The sequence below is a fragment of the Patella vulgata genome, chromosome 3, assembly GCF_932274485.2.
Source record: "Patella vulgata chromosome 3, xgPatVulg1.2, whole genome shotgun sequence".
Taxonomy (NCBI): Eukaryota; Metazoa; Mollusca; class Gastropoda; family Patellidae; genus Patella; species Patella vulgata.
Window position 1 is genome coordinate 78,921,875 of NC_065881.2, and position 25,843 is coordinate 78,947,717.

At 37.8% G+C, this 25,843-nt stretch overlaps 1 long non-coding RNA gene across 1 annotated transcript; it reads left to right on the plus strand.

The window, feature by feature from the left end:
- Positions 1–7,949: 7,949 nt before the first annotated feature.
- Positions 7,950–20,650, plus strand: LOC130012291 (uncharacterized). The gene is made up of 3 exons (XR_008787702.1): positions 7,950–8,022; positions 19,860–19,976; positions 20,507–20,650. It is a non-coding gene; the product is annotated as an uncharacterized LOC130012291 (long non-coding RNA).
- Positions 20,651–25,843: the final 5,193 nt, after the last annotated feature.

Genomic DNA, 25,843 nt, shown 5'->3' on the forward strand with positions numbered 1-25,843 from the left:
CGGGTGGTTGTCGAAATGGGGCACAATTTCCCTTTGGAGGACTTGATTTTGATATCTGTCGCCATTGAGGTTGCAGTCATATGAACAGCATCCCCAGACCATCACAGAACCACCACCGAATGGAATCTCTGGCTGGATGTTATGCTGTTGGTAAGCAGTGCCTCGTGGACGCCAAATCCGGACTCTCGTCCGACCAATGGACACGTCTCCATACCGGATGTTCCAATCACTCCTTGCGTTGCACCACTGTAATCGTTCTTGGATATGTCTCTGAGTGAGGAGAGGACGTCTGATAAGTCTACGTGCTGCCAGTCCACCTGCTTTTAGTAGTCGTTTCACCGTACCAAGGGACAATCGGGTGTTGATAAGCCACCTGTCTCTGAGACTCCGACTTGTCGATCTCGGGTCCTGTCTGGCATGTCTTACAAGGAGTCGGTCATCACGAGGTGTGGTTTTTCGTGGTCTTCCACTTCGTTGACGATCTTTGACACCCCCCTTATCTCTGTGCTTCCTTACAAGACGACTGATGACGCTGTGGTTTATGTTACGTTGCCGTCCAATTTCCCTACATGACATGCCAGCATTTTGCATTCCGATGATTTGCCACCTCTCATTGTTATTAATACGCCGTCGAGGCATAGGTCCAATGCGTTTTTGACTCTGAAACCTTTTAGCAATGACAGGACTAAACTTCGATTTTTACAGTTGTATGGTCACCGTGCTACAGTGACTTTCAGCGGGCACGTGCATGTCATGCAAAGTTGTTTTTGCATGTTACCTCTCTATAACGTAACCTAGTTTTAAACATCATTGACCGTTTTCTTCTATGTTGAATTTTCGCTTCAAAATTTATTATTGAAGTTGGTGGTGCTTAATTTTTGAGCGGGTGTATATTTAATAACCAACTAGATTAAAATGGAAAATTTAAAATTACAAAGGCGGACTCAGAGATCACGGACGACAAAGTCGGACTTTGTCATCTGAAACACGAATCTGGCGTGTCCTTGAAACAACATTTTGCGTCTTTTATAAACATCATTTAATGTTTTGTTTTAAAAAATGTTTTCCCAGGGCAAATAATAAGCTTATAAGAAATGATATTTTCCTCGGTTGACGAAGGAATGAGAGGAAAATTATTTTCTCATTGTTGCGGAAAAGTGTTTCCGTACTTTCTTTAAAGTAGGTTATTGGTTACGCTATGTCAATGACACGTTTGCGTCACTTCAGACGACACTGCGAGACAGACAACACGGGGTTTTGTTTTATTGATAGTTAGTTTATTGAGATATTTCTTGTTTAATTATATATTTTAATAACATTGGCTGTATATATATGATGGTCTTTATTTATTGTAATGTTGTTATAATGATTAAAATTCATCTGTTCGGTAGTGTCGCCGATATCTCACAATTATGTGTTTGGTTATCTGTGGTGAATGAAAGGGGTGTAATTTGAAAGAAGGAAGCGGGGTTAGAATGAGAATATATACTAGGTTGAATTTGGTTTTCACGACCATCTCCCTGATATCCTGCCTGTTTGAGTTCTTAGTCGAATCAATAGGCATAACGATATACTAATAATTACACGAGTGACTTAAATATTACTTCCGACTTGTCAATCGACAGAAAAAATCAATATCGAACTCGAACCTATAGTGGTGTAGACACCAGCTTGTTATAGGCGGGGGGGGGGGGGGGGTTGGATGGCTGAATGGTTAGCGTGCGCGCGCTGTATCATAAAGTCTGTCATTGAGTCGACTGGCGTGGTTTCGAATCCCCGGTTGTACGTGGCAAGGAGTAGGGTCGCCTGTCTAACCTCGTGGGTTTTCTCCGGGTCCTCCGGTTTCCTCCCACTGCTAAAGACCCCTACGCGCAAGCGAATTATGTAAATGAAATTAAACCATATGTTAGTCCCGAAATGACCTAGTTTGTGTCGAGTGGACGTTAAACCCCATTTCGCTCTCTCTCTCTCTTGTTATAGGCTATATAGTATATATCTGTAAACAATACAGGCAGATCATCCGCGGACGAACTGTCTATAGAATGTCATTAATCAACTTGAATTAATTGTGCGGTAATCCAAGTCATTTTAATCCCCATTTCCGCTATCTTATGTAGAGGCCTATTTATCATTATTTGGGACAATACTGAAAATATAGCGCCACACGCGTGGGACACCCCGGTAATGACATCATGGAAAACTTGGATTTAATAACCCTCTGACAAGTAAAAATATGATTTAATGGATAATTTACACAACAGGTAAGACAATAACACATCTAGTACTTAGAATAAGGCTATTTATTTATCTTTTGAAGCTGTCAAACCAGCAAGAGTGACATTGTACCTTTAAGTAAACTAATTGTAATTATATTGTTTTGTTGAAGGGTGATATAGGCCTAGCCTGTTCCCCAACCCTGTTCTTATTGAATAAAATATAGTTAAAAAAAACATGGGTTGGTAACATATTGTTGTGTTAATTTAATGTAGCTAAGTCTCTAACTCAATATCATCCAAAATCTTCGACATTGAAAACACGATTTATTTGTCGGTTTAAATCAAAATTGATGTTGTGATCTTAACGGGAAAAGATGGCCTTCTGATATCCAATATTTAAAGACAAAATAAACATTTTACAATTGGTACACGAATCATGTACCATAATGCGTTTCAGCGCTATTTGTAATAAGGGCTCGAAAAACGGGGCTAGGAATATTCCACAAGTTATGTCAACTATATTCTTATCTGGATAGCATGCCAATAAATACTATCGGCGTAGACTGGAATAACGAGACGTTAGAGATTGAAATTTGATTGAGAATACTGGCGTATTTCGCCGAACCTAACTGATTAGAAATTACAGTAAAAACAGAAACGATTGAATGTAAATCAATTTATATACATTCATATTACAGTATTGTATGCGTCGCGACCCATTTGTGTCAATTTGTAGGTCCCAAATATTAGCGACTTAGCTCCTTTAAGTAAAGCCTTGTAAATACATGTAAAACTTCGTGTTAAATTCAGTTTGATATTTTCAAATAATCAATAAAATTATGGAGCAACATTATTTCGTCTGTGACATGACATTTAAAATATCTTCCTGTCTCACATTTCTGTGCTGAGTACTATGTCCTATACCCGAGTCTTGTTGGCATAATAATATTAAATACAATCAAGGAATTGGCCCCAAGCATCGTCAAACCTCATCCAAGCCACCACTTTGGTAACTTTAGTTAGAAAATATCACCACCTTAAAGCTACAATCCAACAATGACGAAATAAACGAAAATGAAATGGGGTTTAACGTCCAGCTTTTCTGCTCCGGATAATGAAGACGGACATTCGCCAGTGTGCTATGAAGGAAATTTTACCCGGACAGCGGCCTATCGAATTCCAACTGCCAAGGGATCTATACGTGCACACATATGTGTACACGGGACCTCGGTTTTTCGTCCCATCCGAACGACTATACGTTGTCCCTTGCCATGCTCTCTGTCCTGCTCCACTGCGAGGGGGGACCACGCCGGAAAATCTATCTTTATATCCCAAATATCTGAGTCCATTTACATATTCTTTCATTTCGGACCATGACTTCCTGGATTATGGTCCCTGATTGTACGAAAAAATGTTTATTTTTATTTAGCTTGTTCTCTATCCACCTCTTGCGTATCTTGACTGGCAATCGCTGGCTATAACTTGTTGCGATCGTTAATCCAGGGATATCGAAGGTGTCTCTTCGATTTTAAGTCGAGTACTTGGCACTGTCCCCAAACATATATAAGGGTTTTGGGGTTGCCGAGTTCAATTTCTACTAATTACGATTAACCCAGATCGTGTTAAATCTCTAATGTCTTTTGAAAAACTCACTGTAAATGGTGCTTTCTATGGTATATCCTGGTGATTCTCGTTTATGCACATATTTAGATTGCGGCAATTTTAGTAATTCATCAAAAAAGACATAAACTCATGACTTAATGGGGACTCCAAAGTACACAATACAATTAACTAGTTATAGGGACCCCTGGAACTCCCATACTCCTTTTCAGCCGATCCCAGAAAAGGGAGGAGAAAGATAGGATGTTAAAACGTGTTGCAAATTTCCACATTACTTTAATTATATGTACAAAATACGTCATACAATCTGATAATTCATATATTATTTTACAGCTACTGTTTCCGTTTTATCCAATAAACAATTTATTGTTAATTGGCGTAGAGAAATATGATACATTATTTTACAGCTACAAAATAATACAAAAAATCCATTTCATCCAATAAACAATTTAATGTTAGTTCGCATAGAATAATATGATGTTAAAACGCGTGTTACAAATTTCCGTTTTACATGGTAGACCCAAAACTATCATATAAATTTATAATTGGTATATTATTTTATATCTACAAAAGATAATGCTTCCGTTTTATCCAATAAGCAATTTATTGTTAGTTCGCGTAGAATAACATTATGGTGTTGAAACGTGTAACACCTTTACGTATTACATGGTTGCCTCAAATGTTCATATAAATTAACAAATTGTATATTGATCAAGTACTTTACGGCTACAAGTATGTTTCCAATTAATAGAAAATTCCAATAAACATTTTATTTTTAGTCCGAAGGGAAAGTGTGACAGAGAGGGTCGGAAAATGAACAATAGAGACAAACACTTAACAAATTTGGGTAATCTTATAGAGGCCTATATATAATTCCAAATATAAACAATAATCAGCCATAAAATAAATTTGTATTTTTTTTCAAAATGAGGTGTTATATTCATCATGATTAATTGAGAAAAAACAGACAACACCAAGGAAGGAAAAATGAAATAAAATGGGGTTTAACGTTCTACTGTTCTGCTCCGACTCGGCTAATGCAGTGTGCTATGATGAATTTTTTTTCCGGACAGCGGCGCTACGGCCTACTGTAATTTCGAATAGCACGCCAATGTGTATATGGGTCCTCTGTCTTACAACACTAACAAGGGGGAACCACGTCGGAATATCCAGAACTTTATCGGCCAACGCAGGGGTTGAAGACGTGACCTTCAGGTTAGCGAGCCAACATCTACACACTCAGCTACCGTGGCTCCCCAAACAAAGAAAAGCCAATTAAAAGTTGTTAATTAATTTTTAAATTATATACATATTAAATTTGTTACGCAGATGGATTATTAAATTGAAGATCCGCCTGCATATAAACGGGTTCACTGATGTCAAATAGCTGGTTCTAGAAATTTGGGTATACGGTTGCAACACAAGCCACGAGAGAAAAACTTCCTTCTCAGACACTGCAACACTATTTTACAGATAACAGAGATCAGTTTCGTATATTATAGGTTTTTTTTGCATCGGAACTGAATGTAAAACAGCTACATAAATTAAACAGGAACTAAAATACATCAGGAATATAAACGACAACATTAACATGGTACAACAAGACAAACATTCCGTACTTCTGCCCCGGCTGAACACGAGTGGGCCCATAAACTCCATATTGCGTTCTCCTCTGCTGCTCTCCGCACGTCACCTGCCCCTGTCAGTAAACTCTTGGTTATATAGCCCAGCAATTAGGGAAAATGGATACTAACGGGATGCGAACTTGTTATAAGAAGAAATTTGAGTCTAACTACACGACGTCATTGTCATTTAACAAAATTATTTTTAAATTTTACAAATTTTGCTGAAGCGGGTGGAGTGGGGTGGGCTTGAACGTTCCGTATACGAAAAAGACAAACGTTTAAATTATTTTTGAAATCTGTAATTTCACCATAACTTTCAATTTGCAACGCTAAACAGACTATTCAAACAAAGAACACTATATTTACTCAACAATTTGAAACAATAATCCATAATTAAATTTATTCAACTAAAGGCGTAAACAATTTTAACTTGAAATACAAATGTATAGTTAATTTCCATACGCACCATGAAAATCTAGAAAACAATGTTTTGATTTATTACAGCATAAAAATACATTACATGCAATACATTTACTCTGAAGGCGAGATTCGACCACGATTTTCTGAAAATATATATCATTTCACAGACGAGTTGTAATTTAAAATCTCTGTGTCATCTGTGTAAAGGATAAATTCAGAAATATAAACCAATTCGCAAAGTAAATGAAATGGGGTTTAACGTCCTACTGTTCTGCTCCTAACCTGGGCTAATGGAAGACGGGCATACGCCATACAGTGTGCTATGAGGGAAATTTTGCCCTGGCAGGGGCACTACGGCCTACTCTTATATCGAATTCCAACTGCCAAGGGTTCTTTTACGTGCACGCCAAAGTGTACACAGGACCTCGGTTTTTCGTCCCATCCGAACGACTAGACAGCTGTCCTTGTCAGGGCACTGACAAGGGGAAACCACGCCGGAAAATCTGAATGAACTTTCTCGGCCAATGCAGGGATCGAACACCCGACCTCCAGGCTAGCGAGTCAGCGTCTTACCCACTTAGCCACGTGATTCCCCAAAGGAAAAGTCACATAAATTTGGAAAAACCCGCATTGATATAGGTTTACAATCTGACGGGTACGCCCCACCGAAAAAAAATGTGACAGTAATTGCAAATATTACCCATTTTTTTTATATAAACTTTATGACATGGTTTTGATTTGGATAAAGTTTCATGAAAATAAATCCACAATCACTTTACTGACTTTGGACTTTCTGTGTCTTCAAACATGCACAAAGATTTTCTTACATAAACATCACCGTGATTTTGTGTTTGACTCGTGTCACATTGTTGCCCGTTATCACAGGAACAAAGTACACCGCGATACGCGACAAGTCGACCTAACCTAACGAAAGCGGCTGGCAGTTGGATACAGGCATTTATGTTCCTGTGTCGAATCACAAAATCTGGTTGAACAACAGGCTGCACGGGGCGATGCAATTGCCGCAAAAATGGTCTGCCTTATAATCTCTCTGCACATGTTTTAATGGGGGTGTGCAGGAGGACGAGGATGATGTATAACTGTTGCAGTGAACTTCTGGCTTGTTAAGATTCGTTTTGTTTTTGATATTAAACTTGTTTACTAATTAAAAATGTCAAGGTGTTTTGAATCTCATAACAGAACATCCCAGTCAACCAAAAGTGACCATATGAACCATTTTTACCATACTTCAAAAACCACAAAAAGTGGTAGGCTGAGACACCGGAAATTGGTATTCCCCGCCGGAATTTAATGAAAAATGAAAACTACTTCCATTTCCTTTAAGCTTATCATAGATGGGGTCGGCATGATGACAAATCCCCAGAATGAACTTTAGATTATGAAAATCCAACCATTGTTGGCAGAGATAGCCAAGAACTCGGGTCAGAGGGGTCCAGATTTCAAGGGTCGAAAACGAACAATTTGAATCCTAGAATGAGGTCCGCATGATGAACAAACCTCAGAATGAACTTCAGATCATGAAAATCCAAAGTTATTGGCTGAATTCGATCCGAGTGTGACACCGGAAATTGGTATTTCCTACCGGAAGTCAATGAAGACTACTTCCATTCGCTTTAAGTATATCATGAAAAAAGACCAGAATGAACTTCAGATCATGAAAATCCAACCATTATTGGCGGAGATAGCCATGGCTTCGGTCAGAGGGATCCTGATTTCAAAAATACCCCTCCCAAGGGGTCGGAAAATTTGATCCCCAACATTTTGGCATAGCTTGGTCCAACATCAACCCAAAACAACAAAAAAATCAATTTTAGCATATAAATCCTACGGGCCGATGACATGCCTTACCACACTATATTGTATGGGATATAGTATTTCACAAATTATATGATCAATAGTTTCATAACTCAATGCAATAAAATTAGATATTTTTTAAGGATATTAAAATTGCAGCAGTCTATTGCATCGTGTAAATTATCAACATACTGTGTGCTGAGTCAGAGGAATATAAATAACCCTCACTTGAAAATTCTTCACAAAGTAGTTGAGGGTTGGAAAGATGGCATCTTGGCAATATATATTAATTCTTATGCTGGCTATAACAACCGCAGTATTGGCACGTAAGTATTATTTTATATATATACATTTATATAAATATGATTCAGTTTATTCTATCCCAGTTAACATTGATGGTTAGATTTACGTAAAGTTTACGTCATTATGGTTAGATTTTGGTTAGCGTCCAATAATGGTAAAATTCTTTGGTTAAATTTACGTTACTTTTACGTCATAATGGTTATGGTTACTTTTACGTCAGAAAATGACGTAAATGTAACGTAAACTTTATGACGGATTACTAACCAATTTTTTTCGCTTTAAATACTTCTTGATTAAATAACATTACAAGTGTGTGCACATTCTAACAATTGATAAATAGTTGGAATTCAGACATAATAATTATATATGTATTATTGGTTATAATTCTAACGTTATTCTAACGTAAATTTTACATCAGGTTTCTAACCGTTAGTTTATGGTTAGTTTTCTGACGTAAATCTAACGTTAGTTTTCTAACGTTAATATAACGTTAGTTTTCTAACGTTAATATAACGTTAGTTTTATGTCATAATTTTAACCGTTAATTTAACGTTAGTTTTCTAACGTAAATCTAACGTTAATTTTCTAACATAAATCTAATGTTAGTTTTCTAACATAAACCTGATATTAGTTGTATAAAGTAAAACAAATGTCAGTTTAATTTCATGATACTAACAATTAAATTACTGTCATTTTTTATCCTTAGTTTTCTTACGTAAACAAATGTCAGTTTAATAACATGAGCACCATTTGTAATGAAGCGACTCGATGAAGAAGGCTAACCATATCCCACAGGAGAATACTGGTGTGGACTAGAATAAGCAGACGCCAAAGACTGTCATTCAATTTGGGCTTTTTGCATATTTTGTCGAACATAATTGATTAAAATATACAGTAAAACCAGATAAGACTGAACTTTATTCAGTTTATATACATTCATGTTATATTATTATATGCCTTGCTACCCATTTTTGTCCATTTCCAGGGGCTCAACAATAGAAATGAAATGGGGTTTAACGTCCTACTTTTCTGCTACGAACTGGGCTAATGAAGACGGGCATGTGCCATACAGTGTCCTATGAGGGACATTTTGCCCGTACAGCGGCACTACGACCTACTCTTATATCGAATTCCAACTGTCAAGGGATCTTTTACGTGCACACTAATGTGTCAACAGGACCTCAGTTTTTCATCGGATCCGAACAACTAGACAGGTGTCCTTATCAGGCCCTACGTCCCGCATCACTTTCTCGGCCAATGCAGGGATCGAACCTTTTAACTCCTTTAAGAATTTCAGCCTGTAAGCGACACATAAAGAGAAAAAGGAATGAATGAATGACCTACTCTCATTTCGAATTCCAGCTGTCAAGGTTTCGTTTACATGCACATGCAACATGAGCACAAGATCTTGATTTTTTGTCCTATTTGAAGGACTAGACACTGTCCTACATTACAAACAAGGGGAAAATTCTATACCAGGATCGGACCCATCGTTAGTTAGCCAGTGTGTTAACTTGAAAGTTAACCATTAGCCATTCAACCACGCCAGTGTGCTACAAGGGAGTTTTATCTGGACAGCTGTGCTAAGGCCTACTCATATATTGAGTTCCAACTGTCAGGGGATCTTTAACGTGCATGCCAATGTGTACATGGGACCTCTGTTTTTCGTCCCATCCGAAAGACTAGAAACCTGTGCAGTGCACAAACACATTCTCCTTATTATTCCTGTCTGTGACTACAGTAACTTGATATTGTACACATTGGAGTGCACGTAAACGATCCCTTGGTAGTTGGAATTCGATATAAGAGTATTCTGTTGTGCCGCTGCCCGGGCAAAATTTCCCTCATAGCACACTGTATGGTGTAGGCCCATCTTCATTAGCCCGGTTTAGGAGCAGAACAGTAGGATGTTAAACCCCATTTCATTTCATTTCATTTTGTGTACATGGGACCTCAGATTTTCGTCCCATCCGAACGACTAGACAGCTGTCCTTGTCAGGCCCTCTGTCCTGCAACACTGCCAAGCAGAAACCACATCGGAAAATCCTGATGAACACTAGCCAGTCAGTGGCTCCGAGGTCATAAATGTAGTGCCACAAAAAAAAAATTTGCAGTTCACAAACACATTCTCCTTACTATTTGAGTCTGTGACTACAGCAACTTGAAAGTAGTCCAATTAATAGCCTTTTTTATGTGGTTTTGCAATCGAAATCAAACCTGAGAGGGAAAACAAATAATGATAATACATGAAAAAGTGTGGCACCATCCAAAGGGAGAGTGAGAATGAAATGGGGTTTAACATTCACTCGACACAAACTAGGTTATTTCAGGACTAACCGTAGGGGTCTTTAGCAGTGGGAGGAAACCGGAGCACCCAGAGAAAATCCACGGGGTTGGACAGACGTCCCTACTCCTTGTCATATTCAACCCGGGAATGGAACCCATGCCAGTTGACACAATGACATACCTTATGATACAACACGCATGCGCTAAATCGATGGACACACTAGCCGAATCGTTCGGCTGAATGGGTGGACACACTAGCTGAATGCTTCGCCCGATTCAGCCTGTCGGTTGCATCACCTTTCACGTCACATGATTAAACATGGCGGCGTCTGTGTCTTTAATCTATCATGTGACTTCTCGATATGAGTGGTGATTGGCTAATGAATTCTATATTCGGCCGAATGCTTCGGCGAAGCGAACACACCAGGCGAATATAATTGATTCGGGCGAATTATTCGGCCGAATGACAGTGGACACCGAATCATTCGGCTAGTGTGTCCACCGCCTAACCATTTGTCCATCCGACCCTCCGCCAGTGCGTTACCAGGGAGTTTTGTCTGGACAGGAGTGCTAAGGTCTACTCTTATATTGAATTCCAACTGCAAGGGGATCTTTAAGTGCATGCCAATGTGTACATGGGACCTCAGAGAGAATGAAATGGCATTTATCATTAACTCGACACAAACTAGGTCATTTCTGGACTAACATATATAGTTTAATTTTATTTCAATAATTCGCGTGCCCGTAGGGGTCTTTAGCAGTGGGAGGAAACTGGAGGACCCAGAGAAACCCATGAAGTTTGACAGGCGACCTTACTCCTTGTCATGTACAACCAGGAAATCGAAACCACGCCAGTTGACTCAATCATACCTTATGATACAACGCGCACACGCTAACCATTTGACCATCCAACCTCGCGCCAGTGTGCTACAAGGGAGTTTTGTTTGGACAGCAGTGCTCAGGCCTACTCTTATATTGAATTCCAACTGCCAGGGGATCTTTTATGTACATGCCAATGTGTACAATGTGTAAGTCCCATCCAAACGACTAGACAGCTGTCCTTGTCAAGCCCTCCGCCCTGCACCACTGACAAGCGGAAACCATGTCGGAAAATTCTGATGAGCTTTCTCAGGCAACACTGTGAGCGAACCTGTGACCTCCAAGCAAGCCAGCCAGTGTCTTATTCACTTAGCCACTGTGGCAAAGGGGTCATAAATATTATTCCACAAAAAAACCTGTGCAGTTCACAAACACATTCTCCTTACTATTCGAGTCTCTGTGACTACAACAACTACTCGAAAGTAGTGCGAACTGTAAATTTTATTTTGTTAAACTATCGTAAGAAAAGAAACATATTGAATATGCTTGTCAATATTCTTTCTCTGTCAGAGCAGCTAAACGGTGAAATTGTCTTCCAAAAACTCTTTGTGAGTCCTCTTCCATCCAAAACTTAAAAAATCATTATTTCAAAAATGGTGTTGAGAGAGAGAGAGAGAAATGGGGTTTAACGAGAGAGAGAGAGAGAAATGGGGTTTAACCTCCACTTGACACAAACTAGGTCATTCGGGACTAACATATAGTTTAATTTTATTTCAATAATTTGCTTGCACGTAGGGGTCTTTGGCAGTGGGAAAACCCGGAGAAAACCCATGAGGTTGGACAGACGACCCTACTCCTTGTCACGTATAACCGGGGTTTCGAAACCACGCCAGTTGACTAAATGACAGGTCGTCACCATTCGGCCATCCAACCCCCCAAAAATGGTGTTGAAATGGGTGTTTTTGTGAATGCGCTTAGAAATACGCATGTGTAATGAAGTGCTATAATTGAACCATAATAATAATATAGTAGGCCTAGTGGACTCCTCCGTCTCATTTTGGTTGAATGTTTGGAAATTTGATGGCTAATTAGATTTAGGACACTCTGGCATATTTTCTAGGCTTGGCTTCATGTGGCCTGTTTTCCATGCATACAAGAATTAACCAATTAGAAGTTAAACAAAATAAAATCTGCTCCAAAATATTACAATACTTTTTTTTATTTCATTGCCCAAAACACCTTTACAGCCTGAATGTTAATTTTGGGGCAGCGTTTAACTGCATGGGTGGTAATTGAATTTATTAAATTGACTAACTTTTGCACAATAAGTAAATATAAATTATCATAATACCCCAACTCAGACAAGTTAGTGGCCTTTCAAACCAATTTAAATTCGGTCAAAATTTGTAGAAATTTAGATATTATTTTATTGCATGTGTGTACAATTTGTTATGTGTCTAAGCTCTGTTACCACAAAAAATATATTTAATTTAGTCCTTATAGTAGATTCTATCACACGTTTGAAAGTTGTCCAACGGTCGAATAAATATGTTGTAGTTTGACCTAGATAAATATAAGACTGGGAAAATAAATATAAAAAAAATTCCGACATCTTAAAAGTAGATACCTATATTCGCAATGGAAATATTATTTTAAAAATCGGGATTATTTAATTTGATACAACTGAATAAAATGGCTCTAGTCGATCTATTTAAAAAAACATCAACCAAATATACGAGTTTGGCTACTGCCAGTGCAGTACTGCATCCGTCGTGATCCGAATAAAGCTGTACGTATGTATATTATATCATATGCATGCTTAAAAAAAGGCCTCTGAATCATATAATAATTTCTTCAATTTTACTATTCATAGGCCTAAAATATTACGTAGTTATAGACTATATATAAAATATTGAAGTGCGTAGGCATACAGTTGATAGTCGCATAGACTCCGTTATCTACGTATATGATATATGCCGCCATTTTGGGTCAAGGTCAAGATAAATTACAGTCAATACAAATGAATAACTACATCGATAGATTATTAAATGTAATTTCTATTAACTGATTTCAATGTTAGGTGGTCTATGTTTGTTGTCTTTTTCAGTATATTGTCCACATTGATTAAACTATCATTATTAAAATCATTTTGATTCTTCTATATTTGTACGTACTTTTTCACAACTCTGAACCCGGAAGCGAGGTATTCTGGGAAGGTTATTTTAAAGATGGCGGGCGTTTTGGAATTTATTCGTGGAGTGCATGAGAAATGTTCAATATACAGCTACTTGGATTACACAAACAGAGAAAGATAGATTATACCAGTTAAATTGAGAGGTTTTATTTGAAAGTAAGTTTTTTCTTATATCCCCGACTGCTGATATACACGTATACTGAGACTACAAATTCAGCGATATGAAAAGAACTTACAATACAATGTAATAGTAGTAAAAATACTAATAAATACTATTCACACAGATGTAAAATTATTTCTGTCCTTATTTTTCTAATTTTTCACCGTAATTCTTACTTCTGTAAGACGCCAGGTTACGAAACAGTTTGCTTTTGTGAAAAAAAAAAAATTACTATCAGGTTATTACTGTACACATTTTCATTTTTACTTAATTAATAATTACTTAGACCTTTTGGACTAAAAAAAAATATGTCCTCACTACTCAACGCTGCAGGCTTTGGCACATGACATTTTTACTTTCATAGCATTGGCAACACTTTAATCTCAATCTTCTCTGATTCTAAATAGCAGAAATATAGCAAATTCTTCTGTAACACTGTAATCAACCAGAACGTAATTCCAAACTTGACGTCTCCCCCTTGGACCCCGGCTGCTATTGCTTTTCATCAAAAATCTACCTGCTGTGCATAACTAAAGTTGACTTTTGAGCGCACGACAGAGAGTCTGGAGAGGGCCAACGCCAGTCTCTGCAGGCTGGGGCCAATGTACAGTCTTTCGAATGGGACAAAAAACCAAGGTATTTTGTACACATTGAATGATAATTTAAACCTAATTTCATTTTGATTTTGGAGTATAAAAGTTGCTTTAATTGAATTTTTTTTTTTTTTTTTTACAGATCCTATATTTGAGCACCATTCATGGCAGTCATGTCGAGGAAGTTATAAAAAGGTTGATAAGGGCTTTGTATATGGAAGCTAGATGACATTACTACTTATCATACACAACTATTTGTCACATACCGACTTGGGATTGAAACCAAGCGACTGAACTCAATAACACTCCTCAATAACACTCGTCTATGAAACCACCCAGATGGCAAAGAATAAAGACTTTATATATGTATCTATGGTAGCACAAAATTCACCAGAATGTAGGCCAAAGCTTTACTTTACAAGCAGTAGGCTTAAAATATTTTCCGTCTGATCTTGTAAGAGTCAATTGTTTATGAATAGTTTGCCTCAAGCAGATATCCTGTCACTGTGTCACAGTATCATATAACCGCTCTTTGGCATGAACTGAGTTGTATCAGTGAGTTGAAAATCTACTGCAGCCAGTATATTAGATTCAAAATTCTAACGAGCTTTCGTCTAATTGGCTCAACTGTAAAAAATAATAAAATAAAATTCTCCAAATCCTGCACTTGTCTTAAAAAAAATGAACAAATGCTGTTTAGCTTGTATTTGAAATAGAAAATGAAATATAATGGGGTTTAACATCCTACTATTCTACTCCGAACTTGGCTAATACGCCATACAGTGTGCTACGAAGGAAACTTTGCCCGGACAGCGGCACTACGAAACGATTAGACAGCTGTACTTGTTAGGCCCTCCATCCTGCATCACTGACAAGGAGGAACCATGCCGGAAAATCTGGATGAACTTTCTTGACCAATGCAGGGATCGAACACCCTACCGCTAGGCTAGTGAGCCAGCGTCTTACCGACCGTATTTGAAATCGTATTTGCAAACCATACATAGATATCACGTTCAATGTTGTTTGTGGGGTTGGATGGCCGAAAGGTTAGCACGTGCGCGCTGTACCATAAGGTATGTCATTGAGTCAACTGGTGTGGTTTCGATTCCCCGGTTGTACGTGACAAGGAATAGGGTCGCCTGTCCAACCTAGTGGGTTTTCTCCGGGTCCTTCGGTTTCCTCCCATTGCTAAACACCCCTACGCGCAAGCGAATAATTGAAATAAAATTGAACCATGTTAATACCGAACCTACATGTAGTTTGTGTTGAGTGGACGTTTAACCCCATCAGACTCTCTCTCTCGAAGTTGTTTTCAATTTTAGCACTCCACCAAACCATTCAACTGGACTAAGAGCGAGTCGTTTGTATCAACAGAATGGTCCCGATCAGGTGCTCAATCGCCAAATTGAGCGAACGGTGGCGACACCAAACGACGTCATAATGATGGTTGCTAGGTAGAAATCAAAATTCTAAATTTGTTTACCATTCATGCTTAACATGTAAAGTGACTAGACATTTTTCGCCTTAATAATAGAAATAAGATGAAACAATTAAAATTTACACTGAACAAAAAAAGAAGTTGAATTATACATTGTCTTAATTTAGAAATTACATGAATGGAAGTTAGAAATTACAAGAGTAGAAGTAAGAAATTAGACGATAGCATGTTAGAATTTTGAATCTAATATACCGCCATAGTATACGGGGAAACTTTTTAAACCCTTACAAATTCTTCAAATTTTTGTGATAGATCAATAATAGCAAAAATCTGTGTTAAAATTATATTTGTAATGTGTTTAACAAATTCTATCACACATGTAATATTGGTGTAATTAAGTATATACCTTATTTCAATATTGGGGTATTATATCGTTGCCCTGACTGTTTGTTTGTCCAAATTAGTTTGTGAAGGTGACAGTTTTTTTATACGCTAACATTTTCATGTAGACGTATATTTTTGTAGCCCCTGTCCGTCCGAACGTCCATCGGTCCGTCCACAATTGTTTGTGGGACCGTAACTTCATGGATTATGGCCCCTGATTGTACTGAAAGTCATGTTTTTAGCTTGTGGACCCTATAGAGGTCAAAATTTTTATATGCCCACATTTTCATGTGGACGTATATTGTGGTAGCCCCGGTCCGTCCGGACGTCTGTACACAATTGTTTGTGGACACTCTACAGGTCACAATTCTTATCCGATTTTGACGAAACTTGAAATATAGGTTTATCTCCAAAAGATCTTGGTTGCTTTCGATATTGGCATGTATCTGACCGTAACTTCTTGGATTATGGTCCCTGATTGTACGAAAAATCAAGTTTTTAGCTTGTGGACCCTATAGAGGTCACAATTTTTATACGCCCACATTTTCATGTGGACGTATATTGTCGTAGCCCTTGTCCGTCTGGACGTCCATCCGTTTTTAGCTTGTGGTCCCTATAGAGGTCACAATTTTTATACGCCCACATTTTCATGTGGACGTATATTGTCGTAGCCCCTGTCAGTCCAGACGTCCATCCGTTTTTAGCTTGTGGTCCCTATAGAGGTCACAATTTTTATTCGATTTATAAAAAAAAACCATGTGTATATATATAACCATTACACACTAAGATCTTGGTTCCTTTTCATAATCGCGCATATCTGAACGTAACTTCCTCGATTATGGCTCCTGATTGTTCGACAAATCGCATAATCAAGGTTGAATTCGAATTTAGGGAAAATCAAAATGAAACTGCCTGACAAAATGTGTAAAAGTATGCAATATGAAGGCATTGGATACTCAAGATTTTAACTGGCCTGCAATTTAAAAATTTAATTAAAAAATGGGAAAGTGAGGCCAAGTCTCGAATATACCTGTGCCCTCATTACCACAATGCACACATCATGTCGAAACTAGAAACTGTGATAACTTGGCTCAGAATGAAGTAATTTGAATGAAATTTTCATTTTACATGTATATTATTTATTTTTGAACAATCATAGCAAGAATGGTCAGCTCTTTATCTAAATCTTACAGAAAGTATCGTTAATGTATCTTTTTCAAATTTTGTCCCCACCCCCGCAGATTGGCTGCAAAACCTGTGAACACTGCCCTATAATTTATTCACATTTGTTTCAAAGTTGGTGTGAAGCATAGATATTCAGTATTCCACAAATTTCCTTTCCAGTATTATCCCACCTAGTTCGAAAACCTTTAGCAAACGTGATAGAGGCCGTAGGGGTTTTTTTTGTTTTTTTTTTATCAAATTTGGTCAACGTCACAGTTTTCCTTTCTGATATACTGCTGAATGTGTTGGCGTATTTCCACATTTTCAAAGTTTTTCTCGAAGACCATTTCCTAAATTGTCACCAACTTAATGCTGTGGATAAACTGTTACAATTTAAATGTCTACTTTTGTATTTTATTACATTATATATGTATTTTTTGAATAAAGTATAGATACTTGTAGTATATTTTGTTGAATAATTATGTAAGTTGTACTGGTTTTTTGGCGTTTGGTTGCAATTACATTTAGAATTCTGAATGGTTATTGATAAATACATGTATAGAGAGAAATGGGGATTAACTTCCACTCGAATCACACTAGGTCATTTTGGGACTAACATGTGGTTTAGTTTTATTTCAATATGTGACAAGGAGTAGGGTCGCCTGTCCAACCTCGTGGGTTTTCTCCGGGTCCTCCGGTTTACTCCCACTGCTAAAGGCCCCTACGCGCAAGCGAATTATTGAAATAAAAAATTGAACCATGTGTTAGTCCCGAAATGACCTTATTTGTGTTGAGTGGACGTTAAACCCGATTTCTCTCTTAATTCAATGACGGAACTTATGATGCAACGAACATGCGTTAACCGTTTGACCACCGAAACCTCGAGGACGAAATAGATAGAGAGAAATGGGGCCTACGATTCAGTTTCAGTTCAATAATTGTTTGCGCCAGGAGTCTTTAGCACCTCATATGGTTAAAGAAGATTTGGTTATTGGTTGACTGAATTTTACAATTACAACCACCAATAATAGATTATATTAAAGGTTTTAATTGCTCATTTGACATTAGAATTGCATCCGAAAATGATGTTTATTTAATGTTAGATTTACGTTAAAATGGTCGGTTAGATTTCCATCATTTTGCTCATCCTTTTAACGAAAATTTAACGTCAGGAAATGACGTTAATCTAATGTAGAGTTTACGTCATTTTTACGTCATATTTACGTCATTTTCTGACGTAAATCTAACGTAAAGTTTACGTCATTTTCTGGCGTAAATCTAACATAAGTGACGTAAACTTTACGCAAAATTTACGTTAGATTTACGTCAGAAAATGACGTAAACTTTACGTTAGATTTACGTCAGAAAATGACGTAAATGTAACGTAAAAATGACGTAAACTTTACGTTAGATTAACGTCATTTCCTGACGTAAAATTATCGTTAAAAAGATGAGCAAAATGATGGTAAACTGACTGACCATTTTTACGTAAACGTAACGTAAATTTAACATCATATTGTTATGTGGGATTTGCAATCATTAACATTCGTTTAGACTCCTTGGAACGAATAGACGTTGGTGACCCACCCTCATGCACAATGAATCAACCTGACTACAACCTGACGTACTGTGTATTCTGTGGCTGTGATAAGAGTGTAATGAAATGGCGTCATTAAAACACTTACGTCATTATAACACCAACATATGGTTGATTTGTGCAATGTACAGAAATTAGGACAACCGTCGAATTCTAATGGGAGTCGGGGAGATTTGAACCTGGTGTAGTATTATAGGAGAGAGGAAAATATATTATCGAGATTCGAATTGGATATTGCTACAAATTATCAATGAAAGTTTACATATTTAAATACGCCATTTTCTGAATATTTCTTGACGAAAATGGACCGATACAGATTGCTGTAAACAATCATTGCCATTAGTCAATAAAATCAGCCGTACATTAGTCTTAATGTTTCGGCGAGACGTTCAAATACATTTCTTCCATATTATCAGCCTAATTTTGATTAAAACTATTAAAACAAAGAATGCATTTGAATCACAAGACTACGTCGACCCAATCAGTACGGCGCATGCAAACTAACTTGTTTTTTGTGGAGGGGGGGGGGGTCCGGCTCCTTGAAATTGTTAACCCTAGTTTCTACTTGTCAGTAGCGCCGGGGCCTCGCCAGGAAACGGAGGTGCTCGGATGGAACAAATAATCGAGGTCCACCAATAAAATGAAATAGGGCTTAAAGTCATACTGTTTCGAATCGACTGAGCTAATAATGATGGGCCCCCGCCCGGAAAATAACACTCGACAGTCACTAGATGGAATTTTAGCAAGAATAGATGCAAATACTTCTGTAAGCTCGTCTTCATTATCTTCTAAATGACTTTTAATTTGTATAATAAAATGAAATGGGGTTTAACGTCCTACTGTTCTGCTCCTATACTGGGGTAATGAAGACGGGCATACGCCATACAGTGTACTATGAAGGGAATTTTGCCCGGGCAGCGGCACTATCGCCTACTCTTATATCGAATTCCAACTGCCAGGGGATCTTTTACGTGCATTCCAATGTATACACGGGACCTCGGATTTTCGTCTCATCCGAAGGACTAGGCAGCTGTCCTTGCCGGGCCCTCCGTTCTGCACCACTGACAAGGGGATAATTTGTATAAGCATACACCACAGATATATTGGCTATGTGAATACTGCAACTGACAAGTGATATCAGGTGTTATCGGCTTTTGTGGCTAAATCGGTGATATTCACAATTTTATACTGGCCCCGGATGAAGATATGTCCATTTATTTTACAGTTGACTGTCAGTTTGAAGGTTTATCCTATGCAGATGGAACAAAACATACTGTAGACACCTATGGGCCATGCATAACATATTCCTGCAATAATGGCGTATTCACGCGCAGTAAAGTCCGTAAGTATTGACAAGGCCTGTCGTCATCTGAGCATTAATCCTTTAACCGATCTCTCTTCAGGTCTGAGTTTTTCACTTTTCAAGAACTTGCTACACTTGTTTTACTAAAAATAGCTACACGTAGGGTGTCTTTCCTCGAATTGATAGAACTTATGCGATGGTTACACTAAGAATAACAAAGGGGTCTGTTTGATGAGGACTACCCCAAACCTGCAAGTCACAGTTTGCAAAATTTTACTTATTTTTATTTTGTCTTTTATTAGAAAATTGGATGTGTTATTTGTTTATCACAACTATGTAATCAATACGTATTTAGAGTAACTCACAAATTTTACACTTACATTTTCACCATTTTTTAACCCAGTGTTTATCGCTGTTATTGAAACTGAAATGGATTGCATTATCACTTGCTAGTTATAGTCAAACGCGTACAAGGCGTTGAATTATACACACTCCTTACAAAAATTCAAATCCAATCTAAATAACACCTATTCAAGCCTGGCAGTCACACTATATTTTCTTTGTTTCAGAATGCGAAGATAAAGATGAAAACTGCAAGAATCCAGGTGACCACTTTGCACTGGAGTATGATGGTAAAACTAGGGATAACTGTGTTTGCACCATCAAAGCTGATAAAAGTATCAAGTACACTTGTTTTGTAAAAATAAAGTAATAAACACGTAGTTGACCAAAACAATAAAAAGGGTTATTTTTAAAATATACTACCTATAAATATGATTATTATATGGGCAGTCATCTAAAAGATGGTTAACTTTCTATAATAGTAAAGAAATATCATATACAAAATCATTTTGTATCAGGATCGCAATGTAATCTCAGTTCCGTTATTAGACAATCACTTTTAATCTGGAATCTGACTATGGTTCTGTAGGAAAGTTGGAGTAGGGGGAATTGTTTTGAAACAATGTTTAAGGGGTTCCGAATGAAGTATTGTAAACTTTGGTGGACACTCATCACGTGATAGGTTTATTCCACTATGACGTCATCAAATATGACCATCGACATTATCCTACCTGCTCTAGTTTTCTGTCCATTTCTATGAAATAAAGCTGTTTATGTAACGTCTTATATAGTGCCTACGTGGGGTTAAGGGCCCACCATGAAAATCTCGGATATGATTGGCAGGAGAGAGTCATTTGTTATCACACTGAGGGGTTTAATGTCGGCGCGTATCCTTCAAAGTATTGAAGTTGTAGACAAAAATGTATGTATTCTGTGTGACTTTCAAATTTTGGGGTCACGTTTTTCTTAATTTGTAGATGGGAGTCATCGAGTGTAGCTGGTTAGCTATGAAAGATATAGAAATCAAATTTATATCGATAATAACACCGGTGGAAGTGAGGCAAATAGCCTGGCGATATAGCCCACCAAATTGGGCTGATCACCCCAAACTGATGCAAACAATTTCTATACGCCCACATTGAAATGTGGTCGTATATTGCCGTCGTCTCCATACGTGGCTACGTCGGTCCGGCGTCCACAATTGGAATTAGTAAACATATATATATATATATATATATATATATATATATATATATAGAGAGAGAGAGAGAGAGAGAGAGAGAGAATTTGTAAAATATGTAAAATTTCATAAGCCTCCTATGTTGCATTCATGCATTGTATTCAGGAAGCCGATTTCACATAAAATCGTATTTTATATTCAAGTGGACTTTCCATATAAATATCTATCTGCATAATAATTTATGAAAATACGCATTTAAACAACATTTAAATATTATCTACCACCTGTAGCACTTTCTACTCGAACTAAAAATAAACTGTTTATTGGAATTTTCGATTAAACGGAAACGTTCTTATTGCTGTAAAATACTCAATCAAAATACCATGTGTTAATTTATGTGATTATTTAAGGCCTACCATGCAATTCCAAAATTTGCAACACGTTTTAACACCATATCTTTCTGCATGAAATTACAATTGTTTATTGGTTAAAACGGAAATATATCTTTTTTTTGTTTTTGTACCTGTAAAATAATACACGATTTATCATTTTACATAGCGCATTTCTACTGATGATTAATTAATGCAGAAATTTGCAACACGTTTTAACATTCTATCTTTCCCCTCCCTTTTTAGTAAAGGGCTGAACAGGAGTATGGTAGTTTCAGGGCTCCCGAAGGTAGTTAATGATCACGAATTTACGTCGTTATTGATGAATTGCTAAGGTTGTTAACTCAATATCAATCGTTTCAATAACAGGGCTGTACCTATTTATACTGTTCCATATAAAGTAGGACTTTAAACCCCATTTCATTTTCTTATATCGTAAAGCCAGCAACTATTTATTTTGGTGCATGTCCCGACCCCATTGGGCGGTGTCACGCCCATGTTTTGTTAATTTGTCTGTAAATTTTGGCAAAACAACCCAAACACCTAGCCTTCGTTGCCTCTTTGTCATATTACAGTCGTTGCTACCATTTCATATTTTATTCTCATTTGAAAAAATACTTTTTCAAAGCAGGAATGTGCACATATATTGCAGCGGTAGCGTTGCAATTGTTATTCTCATTTTCCTAAATTCATTTAGCTAAATAAATAAAACTAAGGGAGATTAATTGATTCTGAATATTATGGAAATATTAATCCAGTTGTGAATTTTAATTAGGAAGCCGGGTTGAGATTACATTGGACATTTCTGGTAAGCAATTTGTATGTCAATATGTTAGTAGATTTATTTAGCACATTAGAACACACACACAGACAGCTCGGTCAGCATCCCGCTCAATCTGGTTCTGGTGGAAATGAATTTGATGTTGGATCTCGAAATAAAATTTAAAACCTCTCTATAAATATTAGCCCGCGTCGATTTGTCAAAAACTCTGGACACATTTTAGTCCAGGACAAGTTGCTCTAATGATGTACAGGTACAGTTTTCAGCGTCGGACTTGGCCCGTCAGTCTTGGTGCGGGAGCCCATCTTCACCGTGATAGGGGCCCAACGAAAGCAGTTGGTCCGCAGGCCTCAGTGGCATCTAAGCGAGGAGACAAATGATCTGTGAGTGAGATATAGAAATTGCAATCAAACTAGTCTCGTTTTCTCGCCACGTCACCCAATCTTCACCGCAATGGGGCCCCAACAAAACCAGTTGGTCCGAGGATCCAGAGCTACAAAGTCGACCCTGCCAAGTTTAATACGGAGCTAAATGCGGAATTGTGATTATAAATTGTTTCAAACTGCAAAAGTTTAAAAATCGAACTTAAAATCAGAGAACATTGAACACCTGCCACCATCAAACCGTCGCTTTAGAGCCAACAAAAAAGGACCATTGATAGATGGTGCATGATTGGTTTTGAGTATCTCTGGATTTGGTTGGAACAAGGGAAGGGTAGCGGGAATTTCCTTGAGAAATTGGAGGTACCTCTTTCGAAAATTGAGGGAATTTTTTCAGAAGAGAGGGCAGATTGTTGGAAGGGAGAGTCCATAGCCACATACACACCCTTGTACCCTGGTAGGAAATCTCATCGGATTCCACCGTTATGAACCATTTCGGTTTCTTTGTTTTGCATTTATGAGGGCAGGGTAGGCGAGTCCCTACCTGTCCAGTAGGCCTCTGGAGAGATCCATACGCAGGGGTTTATTGATATCTCTTTGTAGGAGAGTTGGCAGCAGGTGAGTGGCATAGTTTTTCATGATTGTGTTTAGTTTGCGCATCATCAAGGATGCACTCAATAAATAAAATATACGATGTTCACAGCCTTCCTGGTTACGTTTAAGGTAACCATCGATTTTAGTACCGTTTATCCGGATCTTGTGCTTTGTGGAATGGCTTCTACAGCTAGGAGTCATTAACAATGAAGGGACTGGCAGACATTGCCATTTCTTTCAAATCCGGATAATAGAGGACGGGTGCCTTGAATCCAGAGTATTAAACCAGTCGTCGTTATTCTTCAACATGCTCCCCTTGACAAAAATGACGTTTTTCATGCACGTTTGAAGGGAAGGTTATCGCTGCGAATATTATATGCTCTGCGACAATGTCGTTTCCATTGATAATATATGTAAAAAGTACAATGCAAACGTATGATATCACGTGACTTGTTAACATTTAAGGAAATCGGGCATACTATAAACCAGCACACTACAAGGATATTCACCTCACGATAACATTAAATCAAGCTGGCACACTATAAGAAACTATCTAGACGACCGTGCGTAATCCTGAATGTGTCCGGAAATAATTGATAGATTCAAAGAGGGAAGAAACATACTTTCCAGTAATTTATAACACAATAACTGGACGGTCTTTCTATAAACAGAGTTGAGTACAGCCTAATTAACTTTGTTTCATTAAAACAAAACAATAATATATTTAAAGAAAGGAATGACTACACATTTTTTTTAATATAGGAATGAAATGAAATGAAATGGGGTTTAACGTCCTACTGTTTTGCTCCGAACTGGGCTAATGAAGACGGGCATACGCCATACAGTGTGCTATGAGGGAAATTTTGCCCGGACAGCGGCACTACGGCCTACTCTTATATCGAATTCCAACTGTCAAGCTTTCTTTTACATGCACGCCAATGTGTACACGGGACCTCGGTTTTTCGTCCCATCCGAAAGACTAGACAGCTTTCCTTGTCAGCCCCTCCGTCCTGCATCACTGACAAGGGAGAATCACGCCGGAAAATCTGAATGAACTTTCTCGGCCAATGCAGGGATCGAACACCCGACCTCCAGCCCAGCTCGAGCCAGCGTCTTAGCCACTTAGCCACTTTTTAATATAGACTAAGTAGAGTTTTAACCCTTCGTACTGTAGAATGTTCTCGTTGTCGGGTTATGCTCCTGTTTGCTCACTACACTTTTTATTTAATATATTTAAAGAGAGGAATGACTATACATTTTTTTAGTATAGACTAAGTAGAGTTTTAACCCTTCGTACTGTAGAATGTTCTCGTTGTCGGGTTATGCTCCTGTTTGCTCACTACATTTATATATTATTTTAGCGTTTTCTGAGACTCTATCCGGATTATCGCCCTTATTGTTAAAATTGTTTGACGTTCTAACCTCATGACGTCAACTGGCAGACTATCGCCATTCAGGAGACGACCACTGTCAAGATTGGTCGCATTGTTTCTGTTGCGTCTTTTTTGTATTTCTGATTGTTTTCAGATTCGAGTGAAGTCTGTGGACGCTTGCGGCTGACCCCCGGATCCATTCACTTGATTTTATATTTGTTTATTTGGTGCAATGTCTATTTTCTGTCTTGTCCGCAGGTTTATCTTGTAGATTTTTGTTTTGCGTGTAATGCGGTCGTCATGCTATTACTAATAGAGAATCTTTGATTAAGCCCCGTATCTTTGGTTTAGTTTTGCCCCCCCCCCGCCCATAATCTTTCCGTCACTTCAACTTTAATCTTATTTTGTAACGTTATTCAAATATGAATGTCCCAAAAAAGATATTTGCATATTTGAAAAGAGCAATCGGTGATACGTAACATGGTATCTGGAATTTCGTATTTAGACCAGTACTTTTACTTGGATACCCCTTTAATAGTGTTTCGTACCACTCGATGTTTTTCAAGGTATGCTAATCTGAATGTGCCAGTAAATTATTTACATATTTTTAAGCAGCAATGGGCGTGCTTTTAGTGATAGGTAGCATGGTATCGAGAATTTCGGATTAAGACCCTTATTTTAACATTGAATACCCCCACCCTTCCGCAATCATGGCAATAGATTTTAGTTCCATCCAACTTTGGTCGTTTTTCAGGGAGTATGAATGTGCCAGAAAATTATTTACATTTTTGAAAAGAGCAATTATTATAGGTAACATTTTGGATTTTTGTCTATCAACTCAAGACTCGTATTTTGACATTGAATACC